The sequence below is a fragment of the Triturus cristatus genome, chromosome 11, assembly GCF_964204655.1.
Source record: "Triturus cristatus chromosome 11, aTriCri1.1, whole genome shotgun sequence".
In the NCBI taxonomy this organism is placed as follows: domain Eukaryota; kingdom Metazoa; phylum Chordata; class Amphibia; order Caudata; family Salamandridae; genus Triturus; species Triturus cristatus.
This window is the reverse complement of record NC_140594.1, coordinates 46,184,998-46,196,574: the sequence shown is the minus strand read 5'-3', so window position 1 is coordinate 46,196,574 and position 11,577 is coordinate 46,184,998. Positions and strand designations below refer to the sequence as shown.

At 46.9% G+C, this 11,577-nt stretch overlaps 1 protein-coding gene across 5 annotated transcripts in view; it reads right to left on the bottom strand.

The window, feature by feature from the left end:
* SFSWAP (splicing factor SWAP) overlaps positions 1-11,577 on the bottom strand; it is a 628,330-nt gene that overhangs the window by 345,095 nt on the left and 271,658 nt on the right. The window lies entirely within an intron of this gene.

The window sequence follows — 11,577 nt, the reverse complement described above, 5'->3', positions numbered from 1 at the left end:
ATTGACACAATAGAGTAGGTTTAACAAGAACTTAATAAAGAAAGAAAATAAAGTGCAATGTGGAAGAGTGAAACTTTTGGCGGAGAAGATTCTTCATTGATGATGTTTTTTTCACACACTGGGGAGGGTTCATTGGTAGATAGTTGGATCAAGGATTGGGCGTCAAAACTGCGGTTTGTCAGGTGCGGTGATTAATGTTCTAATCGCAGCAGCATCATTGTGAACGTGTTCTATTTTAACACGCACACATACAACCAAAGGTTAAAGTAACGTTATAGTTAGATGAATTTCTCAGTGAAAACATTAACATTTTGAAGTAAAATAAAACACAGGAATCCAGCAGTTCTGTTGGCAGCACTAACTAGAACTTGCGCCCCTGGAATGCACTGCAGACTTAAAATAGGTGGTCTTAAGCGCTTTCCTGACAAGGGAATGGGTTTCACAGAAGCGTAATGGCGTAGGCAAGCTGTTCCATCGCAGAGGGGCAAGGAAAGAAAGAACTACAGCCTGGTCTGGCCTTTTAAAACCTAGGGACTTCGAGCACGGCCGTATCACATGCTCTTAGAAGTCTCGCAGGAGTGTAGAGCAGACGTTTGGAGGCTAAGTATGTGGGACCTTGACCATGGAGAGAGCAGTGGCTTAGACAGCATAGTTAAAAAAAAAATTATTCTCTTTCTCACCAGTAGCCAATGTAAAATATGTTTTAAGGGCAGGCAGCGGTCCCAGGGACCACTACCTGTCCTTAAAAAAATGAAACCAAAACGTTTCATTTTTTCTTTTTTAAATGCATCCCGTTCTCCTTTAAGGAAAACAGGATGCATTTTTTTTTTTTAAACTGCTTTATTGAAAAGCAGTCACAGACATGGTGGTCTGCTGACCCCAGCAGGCCACCATTCCTGTGAGGCTGGCCATTTCCAATAGGGTCGCACATTGCGAGTGGCTCATGAATGTTGATAAGCCTTGCATTTTGCGACCCCCTTGGGAATCGCTAACAGTGTCTCTGACACTGTTGTACATTGGATTTAGCACCTCGCAATTTGTCGCAAATTGCGAGGCGCTAAATCCAATGGTCGTACATCTGGCCGTAAGTCCTTAACCTAACCTAAAGATCAACGACCATGGCTATATGAAAGGAAAAGCAAAAGACACTTCAAAATCATTCTATCAATAGAGAGACCAACAATGCTAAACATGAATAGATATTGACAGGAAGGATCTTCCCAAAAGGAAGGCCTACGCCACCTTACAAGCTGCCAGCCATGAAGCGTTGTATGCGCCATACTGGATCCAGAAATTTGGTGACTTCAGTGGAGTCATACAAGTCCCTTCCGGCGCACGTGACATCAGTTCCTTCTTTTTCATGCTGCAACTTTGATCCGAATAGCCGTTCCTCTGATGACTTTTGGGCCTTCTGAGATGCCCTTTTGGCGTCAGGGGACAGTGTGCTTGCGTTTTCAGGTTTTAAAACGTGCGAGTCCTGTGCTCGACAGATGTCGGCTACAGACCCCCAATTCAATCTGCAGGTGGTGCCTGAGGGAGCACCACGACTCCGAGGAGCGCGATGCCTGTAAACGACTGAAGCCAAAAGCCTTGCAGGAGAGGAGGCTGAAGCGTCTGATGGCGCGTTTCTCCCAGTCTTCTGAGTCCAAGCGAAGGTCGGTATCCTTCCCACCCTGAGGTTCCTGCCCGGGAGGGGTCAAGAAGTAATCCCTGTGGAAGTTGCTCACCTATGTCGCAAAAATCCAGTCATATGGGATTGAAGTCGCAGTGCCCAGACGTGGGTCCCTTCCTCACTTTGCCATTGGATTCAAGCTAGCCTGGGCTGGTGGGCAGAAACCGGTCCCAGGATGCTTGTTTCCGGTCCAGGGAAGACCTGGCTTGGCAGTTCGGGCTCGACTGTTCCCATGAGGAACAAGGTAGAGACTGATTTGCATATAGCTTTGTCAGAACTGGGGTGGCAAAGTGAGTTAAAGAATGATGATGGATTCAACCCAGATCTGTGACTGGGGGTGAGTGTTTTAAAAGTTTCAGCACTCCGTGCATCATCTCCTTGTGTTTGCTTCATTCGTAAGAAGGCTCTTTAGTAGACCCCAAAGTGGGGCGAATGATTGGGAAAGGTTGGCCAGGGCAGAAACAAAAGAGTTAATTACTTTCGAATAGTCACCAGCCTGCTGGACCTCAAATAGCCTAACAGATGCGATGGGCACTTCAACAAGTCAGTGAACGGTAGACTCAGTAACTCTTCTGATCTGTGAGTCAAAACAAAACTGGATCTTCCTAGTGTGCGAGAAAGTCTTGAAGGAACTACACTGAACTCTGAAGAAGGAGGTTGGAATCGAACTGCATGTACAGAACACGCACATCACAATATCGCAGTGCCACGCTGAATGAGTCGGCTGTGTGTACAATCCTAGATGAGACCAATATAGCACTCATCTAGGATTGTACACAACGTTTAATTACCAACACAATTACAGAAAAGGAAAAGGGATCCCAGGACTTACATACTGCAGCAATTCTGAAATGCACTTTTGCCAGTCACTATGAAATAGACCCATGGAAGAACATTAGGATTCAACAAGGGTGAGACTGCAGAGGACACATCTGAACTAGGGCAAGAAGAAAGCTAAAAAAATAAACTGCTCGCAAGAAAGCAGGTGATGTTGTAAAAACGTGATTGCATAAACAACAGATTGTTTCTTATCCAAAGAGAACTTGCAAAAGTAATTTTGCTGCTATTCACAAGGCAAGCACATAAATGGTTAAAAGACAACCTTCACTCAGATAATTAAATACAGATATAAATTACCCTCATGATGATTACAGGACTCCCAGTCTGTGCCCTGTTCCTTCCCAAATGATTTTGAATGTTTAGAGCACATGCACGACAAACCATTCATAGCTGAAGAAAAGCAGGCTTCAAACATATATTTCAGATCAACGTAAAGGTTTGTAACAAGTCTCAACATCAGAAAAGGTGTGTAAAGCCACTTGGCTGCTGAAAATCAATGAAGTTCCTGGGTCAGGTGGATTTCAATTCCAAAACTATTAATGATCAGCCTGCCCTTCAAGAAAGCCATGCGAGATGATCGATAGTTGATTTCTTTACACCCGATGGGTTACAGGCACTACTTCAGAAACTGGTATCGCAACCTAACAAAAAACAAGAATCAAGGGGACTGCGTTATGTATGAGGCAAACATCTCTGATATGGATGCCCCAGCAAACTGATAGGGAGCATGGGTATAAGGGGAAGCAGGGCTCAAAGGAAGACAGACCTCTGCAAGCATCAGGTTGGTCACATCTCTTGAAAGTGAACAGAGAAGACAAACAGTGCTGCTGCTCATATCACCAGAGGAAGTCTCTTCAACGGGAGGAGCTCCTGCTTCCAGGTGAAACTAGTCAACATTCTGACAGGACCTCGAGTTCTGAGGACGCTGCTCCTCCAAGCTAAGGTTCATCTGCAAATGGAAACGAGGCAGGACTAAACAGTCCCGTTTGGACTTTTGTACTGCTTGGACAGAAGATGAGACCGCAAGTACCGCCATCTATACCACCTACCAGCGATGAAACGGTTGATTTAATTCGCTTGCATCTCTTCCAAACATTATAATGCAAATGTGTAGCATCAGAAGGTAGCAGGTTTAAAGAAATCTCAATCAAGTCACACTTGAGAGTAAAAAATGACGACAACCACTGCAGATCAGTCCTGGTATTGGTTTATACCTCAGCACACATCGCCCCGGGCTTAATACTAATGTAGAATAAAATATTAAAAAAGAAAATTAAAATGTAGTTGTGCACTCCTACAGTGACAAATCTCGCCATCTGACGACATGTAAGGAACATCTGGCAGACAATCTCAATGTCTGTCAGATGGGGTCATAAAGGTGCCTTACCAGCGACTCAGTTTTGTTTAAAAATATTCAGATACCCTCTTAAGAGTCCATTAAGAGGTTAGAAGTGTGAGGGAAGGGGATTTTTCTTCTCCTAGTGTCATTCTTGCAGTTTTTGGTTTCAACCTCAATTCCAGAGACCGTTTTGTAATCCAAATGGAAGGAAAAGTAATCCCCAGAGGTAACTGATCTTTACCTAGACAGTTTTTTTTTCTTTTTAATGGGGTGCACTTTTCCACCATTTAATCAACGTGTTTTGTTATTACTGTTAATGATAGAAAATCACATTCTTTCTTGCATTCGTTTCCAAATGAAAATTAGCACATCAAGGCAAAATATATCATTTACATGTAATAGCCGATTTTTATTGTAGGCCTCTTCCGAGAAGCGAAGTATTTTTCCTCCTTCAGGTGAATTACAGGCATTCGATATTATCTCCATTGGTTCTACACACGCACTTGAATATGTATTGTAGTTCTGGCACTTAAGACTGCTTGAGCATCTGTTTAAGCAAGGTATGCTACCGATTTCATAAAGCAGTAGTGACTCATGCATCGTTAAGCATGTATGCCAGTGTTACAACACACGAGTAGAGCCAACTCTCGTTTAATGTTCCTAATGGTGAATTAAGAACTTTAAAAAAAATGCATATGAAATGCAAGATCGGGAGCGAGTGGCCTGCAGCACTTGGCAGCTGCTCAGTAACAAGAATGCCATGGAAGGGCGCCATTTTTAAATCATAGCTCCCTGACACCGACATGCTAGCGGGAGGGATAGAGTACAGCGGAAAACCATTAAACCAAGACAACAAAGCCATTCACTAATGAGCAAGGGTCTAGTCCAAAGCCCACTCCGAATACATGTGAAATTGAAACAAAACGTCGACCTACAGACTGACAGCTAAAACAGTCTGTAGCCGAGATCTAAAAAGTACAAGGTACAAAGAGGAAACCACTACTGTGGACCAAACGTAAGCACATCCTCTCTCTTGGTCCCACCACACCACAGGCTTGGGAAGTGAAATTGTGGAACAGAGGAGCTGATGAAAATCTCAAGGAGTCTGTGGATTAAGGGCATAAGTAACAATTAAGGAATGTTTACCTTTTATTAAAGCTCTCTGCTCAAAGTGAGCATATGTTGCACCAAACACTTCATTTGTGCCCTTCTTTGCTTAAAGTATTTTACAGGTTAGTCCTGTGACAAATACCCAAATATAAACCAGGAGTGGATGGCAAAGGCAGGAAATCAAAACAGCCTAAGAAAGGAAGGCACACAGCCTAAGAAAGGAAGGCACTATAGAGGTAGGAGTTTCTTACTTGTAGATCCATCTCTAAGCTAGAGCCTAAACTGAAAGCACACCACCATTGTAGAGTTAGCCGAGTAGACAGAAGATGGCAGTTTCAAGCAAGATTTCAAATAATAGCTTCGAAAGAGCAGCACGGCCCAAAGTGGAGCATCATGGCCAGCACAGGCAGAGTGTGTTTGAGCTAGTGCAAGAGGCAGGCAGGGGTCCTTCTTTATGGATGTGCTTTAGAAAATCAGACCTAGTCTTGATATCAAAATGTGCACGTTTGTTAGAGTATGGTTGGGGGTGTGTCCTCTGGATGGTTGTGTGTTGTATACACATTTGGTTTCAGTGCATGTGAAGATGGAGCACTACTGGTGCGTGCGATGCATTTGTTATAGTGTGGGTGGAGTGTACACACTCTGGGTAGTGGTGTGTTGTACTGATGTTTGGCGTGTGTGTAAGTGTGAAGACAGAGCACTTCTGTTTGGTTTGTGAGTTACACACTATCACAGATAATAAAGGACTCGAACTTGATTTGAGCCTGCGTCTCTTGCCGGTCTTGCATCCTCAAACGAAAAAGTTACTTATCTACGGTAACGCTTTTTCTGGTGGATACAGTATCTGCCTGTGGATTCCTCACCTTATGAATATCCCCTGAGCCAGCATTCCGCGGAAATTTTTCCTAGCTCTCCACGCTGACGAGGTTGTCACAATACCATGGCTCCGCACGCCGCTCCGCATGACGTCACTGGAGCCATAAGAAGACCACGTCGGCGTGATGACGTCAGTTCCACCCATTTTTTACCTTCCACTGAGTCAAACGGGCGGACCGACTATAGAGACAATGCATACATAGTACACATTATTCACACAAATACACAGTGTAAAGTGAAAAAGGAAAGCAAACATTTCCTATAAACCTACACAAAGGCAAATAGAGGCAACACAAAATGACAATATGAAATAACCATATTAACCAATACCTCTTTTAAGGTATAAAAGGGTGGACAACGGGGAGGCGGGTGGGTCAGTGAGGAATCCACAAGCAGATACTGTACCCACCAGAAAAAGCGTTACCGAAGATAAGTAACTTGCTCTTCTGATGGATACATCTGCCGGTGGATTCCTCACCTTATGAATAGAATCCCACAGCTGTCCCACTCCCGGAGGAGGGCGTACAGCCTTCTATACCAAAAAGTCCTGCAAAACAGAGCGCGCAAAATGGCCGTCCCTCCTCACTTCGGAATCTAAGCAGTAATGCTTCACGAAAGTGTGGAGGGAGGCCCAAGTTGCAGCTTTACAGATGTCCAACACAAGAACACCCCTGGACAAAGCAGAAGTAGCCATGGTAGAGTGAGCTCTAATGCCTACAGGAGGCTCCTTACCAGCCAGAGCGTAGCAGATCTTGATGCACAAGATGATCCACCTGGATAAAGTGCGCTTGTGCACCGCCTTGCCCTTCATGCGTCCTACGTAGCCCACAAAGAGCTGATCATCCTGACGGAAGTCCTTTGTTCTATCAAGATAGAAACTAATCGCCCTCTTAGGGTCCAAACGGTGTAACCTTTCCTCCTCCTTGGAAGGGTGAGGTGGAGGATAGAAAGTAGGAAGGGAAATGGACTGCCCTAGATGGAAGAAAGTTACAACCTTAAGGAGAAAAGCAGCCCTGGTCCCAAGTACCATCCGTTCAGCATGTATGGTCAAAAACAGAGGCTTTGAACTCAAAGCCTGAAGCTCACTCACCCTCCTAGCCGAAGTGATAGCCACAAGAAAGACCGTTTTGAAAGTCAGCAGTCTTAAAGGACAACTATGCATAGGTTCAAACGTGGAACCCATTAAAAAAGTTAACACTAAATTCAAATCCCACTGAGGTATTATAAAGGGAGTGGGCGGGAACATGTTAGTAAGCCCCTTAATGAACCTTAAAACTATTGAATACTTCAAAAGAGACGGTTGACCAGGCACACAAAGAAATGCCGATAAAGCCGACAAGTATCCGTTAACAGTGGCTACAGCACAACCTTGCTGGGCCAAATGAAGCGAAAAACAAAGAACATCAGAGAGATGAGCCTTTAAGCGATTAATAGACTTCTCTTCACACCATTTAACAAATTTTGACCACCTGTATGAGTAGACAGACTTGGTGGAGTGTCGCCTGGCCGATAATATAACATCCACCACGTCAGGCGGGAGAGAAAAAGAATTCAGGTTGCCCCGTTCAATCTGCAGGCATGAAGGTGCAGGCTCTGGAGGTGGGAGCCAGCGAGAGGAGGTCTACCCTGAGAGGGAGACCGAGCAGAAGGTGCGACGAGAGATGAAGAAGATCTGTGTGCCACACCCTTCTTGGCCAATCCAGAGCTATCAATATGACTTGGGCCTGGTCTTGGCGAATCTTCTTCAGAACCCAAGGAATCAAGGGTATGGGAGGAAACGCATAAAAGAGCTGTAAGCTCCAACTCAACTGAAACGCATCCCCCAACACCCCCCCTGCATCGGAAATTGGAGACTGCAGAATGACGGGCAGTGCGGGTTCGAGAGTGGCAAACAGGTCCACCCAGGGAGTCTCCCACGTTCTGAAGATGTGTTGAACTACCTCTGGATGAAGCCTCCACTCTTGGTCGGCGGATAACTGCCGACAGACTGTCGGCATGTACGTTCAGCACCCCGGCCAGATGATTCGACATCGAGCAAATCTGATGGTCCTGAGCTCAGGACCAAAGTCGCAAAGCCTCTCTGCAGAGACGGTGCGACCCTACTCCTCCCTTCTTGTTGGCATACCACATTGCGGCAGTGTTGTCCGTCAGGACTTGAACCGACTGACCGCGGAGGGATGGGAGAAAGGCCTTGAGCGCCAAACGTATCGCCCGCAATTCCAGAAGATTGATATGAGACAATCTTTCCTCTGGAGACCAAAGACCCTTGATCTCCAGATCCCCCAGATGAGCACTTCACCCTTGGGTAGAGGCATCCGTTATGACTGTGGCCACCAATTGAGTAAGATGAAAGGGCTTTCCTTGAGACAGATTGCCCTCCACACTCCACCAAGACAGATCCGCTGCAGCTTCTCTGGAGATCCTGACAGACTCCCTGAGATCTCCATTGTGCTGATACCACTGCCTGCGGAGGCACCACTGGAGCGCCCTCATGTGCCAGCGTGCATGGTTGACCAATAGAATGTAGGAGGCGAACAGACCGAGCAGGCGAAGGACCTTCCGAACCGGAACAACTGCTCCATTGTAAAACAAGGGAACCATTTCCTGAATGTCGAGAATCCTTTGCGGAGGAGGAAAAGCTCGAGACACAGTGGTATCCAGTACCTACCCTAAGAACAGGTTGCGCTGAGAGGGCACTAGGTGAGACTTGGGTACATTTATCGAAAAACCCAAATTGTACAACAGCTGAGCTGTTACCTGCAGATGATGAAGCACCATCTCTGACGTCTCTGCCTTCAGAAGCCAGTCGTCCAGGTAGGGGAAAACAGGAATCCCCGAACTCCTGAGATGGGCAGCCGCCATTGAATATTCGAGGTGCAGTAGTAAGACCAAATGGGAGAACCACAAACTGGTAGTGTTGCGACCCAACCATAAATCGGTGATACTTCCTGTGCGACTTCAGGATTGGGATGTGAAAGTACGCAACCTGCAAGTCGATGGACACCATCCAGTCCTCTTGCTGCAACGCCTGCAGAACCTGCGCTAGGGTGAGCATCTTGAATCTCTCTTGCTTGAGATAAAGATTCAAAATTCTGAGATCCAGGATGGGACGTACCCTGCCATCCTTTTTGGGAATCAGAAAATACCGGGAGTAGCATCCCTGACCCCTTTCCTGCTCTGGAACCACCTCTATCGCACCTTTTTGTAATAGGGCCATAACTTCCTTCTGAAGGAGAAGTAAATGATCCTCTGAGCAAAATACTTGGCAAGGAGGGTAAGGCGTACCCATTCTCTACGAGATCTAGAACCCAAAGGTCCGAAGTGATCAATTTCCAATTTCGTAGAAAATGGGTAAGCCGACCTCCCACAGGACCTACATGATCCGGGATGGCAGATCTAGGGCTGCTTTCCCGCATTACCAGGAGGGGCTGGGGAGGTGGAGGAGGAGGAGGAAGGATGACGCCTGGCTCCACGGCGACCTCCACCTTTACCCCTATAGGACTTATACAAGGGGTTTTGTTGTTGTTGCTGCTGAGGCTGTCTGAAACTTCGAAAGGAAGACTTCCCGAAGCCTCTGTATGTTTTATAACCATAACCTCTCGACTGTGATTGCAGACCCAAAGATTTAGCCGTGATCTTACTGTCCTTGAATCTTTCCAAGGCAGAGTCCGCCTTCTCTCCGAAAAGCCTAGACCCATCAAAAGGCAGATCAAGAAGAGCAGCCTGCACGTCAGGAGAGAATCTAGAAGACCTCAACCACGCATGTCTTCTTGTTGCAATGGACGAAACCATCCCTCTGGCAACAGAATCCGCAGTGTCCAAGCCAGTCTGGATGACTTGGCGAGCAGCAGCCTGAGAGTCACCCAACACCTCTCTCAGATTTCCCCCGTCTTCCTCAGATAACTTAGGAAGAAGCGGTTTGGCAGAGTCCATTAAAGCATGAATATATCTACCCAAGAGACAAGTTGCGTTGGTAGATTTCAGCGCCATACTAGCTGAAGAAAAGACTTTTTGCAAACTGTTCCAGCTTCTTGGAATCCCTGTCGGCAGGTACTTGCGTAAAGGCCCCTGAAGACTGCTTCGAACAAGAAGCCTGTACAACCAAACTCTCAGGAGAGGGGTGAGATGAAAGGGACACCGGATCTCCAGGAGCAGGCCTATATCTTCTGGACACCAACCTTGAAACCGCAGGAGCAGAAAGAGGTTTGTGCCAAAAATCAAGTATTGGCTGGATCAGAGCATCGTTAAAGGGTCAGAGCATCGCTAAAGGGTCAGAGTCGTTCAACCACCAAGGAAGGAGAATGGAGAACCACCGTAAGAAGATTAGGCTTATACTCAGCCATAGGAAGCTGCAAATCCAAAAGATCCACCGCCTTCCTAATCACAGAATGGTACGGAGCAACCTCCTTTGAGGGGGAAGCCTTCTGAGAAACAAAGTCCCACTCAGGAGAAACATCAAGTCCACTTGCCTCACACAAGTCATCAAACACATTCTCTCCTTCCTCCCTCTCAACCGTCTGGTACTGCTCCTCCTCCAATAACCTCTGCGCCTCTCTTCGAGTGCATCTTCGGCGCCACACGCGGCGTCGACGGCTCTGGGAGGGGCATCAAAGAAGGATCCACTGTAGTAACCAGCAGCGACACCGGCACCGATTGAATCCGAGGAGCCTCACGGGATGGAGCCAGGGATTGCCCATACGGCGTCGACATCCGAGGAGCCGGAAAATGCCAGGATGGCATCGCTGGCATGAAGGGCACAAAGGGGGCCTGTGGATACTGTTGAGGCACACCCAAGTTGAATGCCAAAGGACCCATGGGACCCGAAGGTGCACCAGAAGGGTAAGAGGCTCTGGCGAACACGCCATACATTGCATTAAAAAAATGCAATGGGTCTGAACCCGGTGCTGGAAACTGTGGATGTTGAGCCGGTTCGAGATCCAAACAAGGCACCTCTGGAAACAGAGCCGCAGGAACCTCAGTATCAGCCGAATTCGACACCCCCTCTGAAGTCGGTGAGAATCTCGGCGTCGATGACTGCTCTGGAGTCCCTTTATAAGATGGGGAATGGACCGCAGTTGCTTGAGGAGACACTAAAGGAGGAGAAATAAAGTCCTTAACTCTACGTCGAGGAGTTGGAGAAGGCGACCTTGACTCCACAGCCTTCGAAGACCGACGCCGAGAAGCATGTCTCCTCTTCTTCTTCTGCCTTCTCTTGGGAGTCATGCGAAGTCGATGACTTGGACTTCGACCTTTTTCGACCCCTTTTTTCTTTCCTTGCCTTGGCCATATACAGCTTGGCCTCCCGCTCCTTCAGGGCCTTCGGATTCATCTTCCTGCAGGAAGACCAGCCCACGACGTTGTGGTCAGACGACAAACACCAAAGCGGGTCAGTAATAGACATATGTCCTCCGCATTCCTTACAGGGCTTAAAGGCAGACTTTTTCGGGGGCAGACATGACAAAATAGATAAAGATACATCAAAATAACAAAGTATCCAGTTGAAAGTATGGAGAGTCCCAGAAAAAAACGTTAGCGGTGACAGCGCGGAAAAAAGGGAACTGACGTCATCACGCCGACGTGGTCCTCTTATGGCTCCAGTGATGTCATGCGGGGCCGCGTGTGGAGCCATGGTATTGTGACGGCCTCGTAGGCATGGAGAGCTAGGAAAAATTTCCACAAAATGCTGGCGCAGGGGATATTCATAAGGTGAGGAATCCACTGGCAGATGTATCCATCAGAA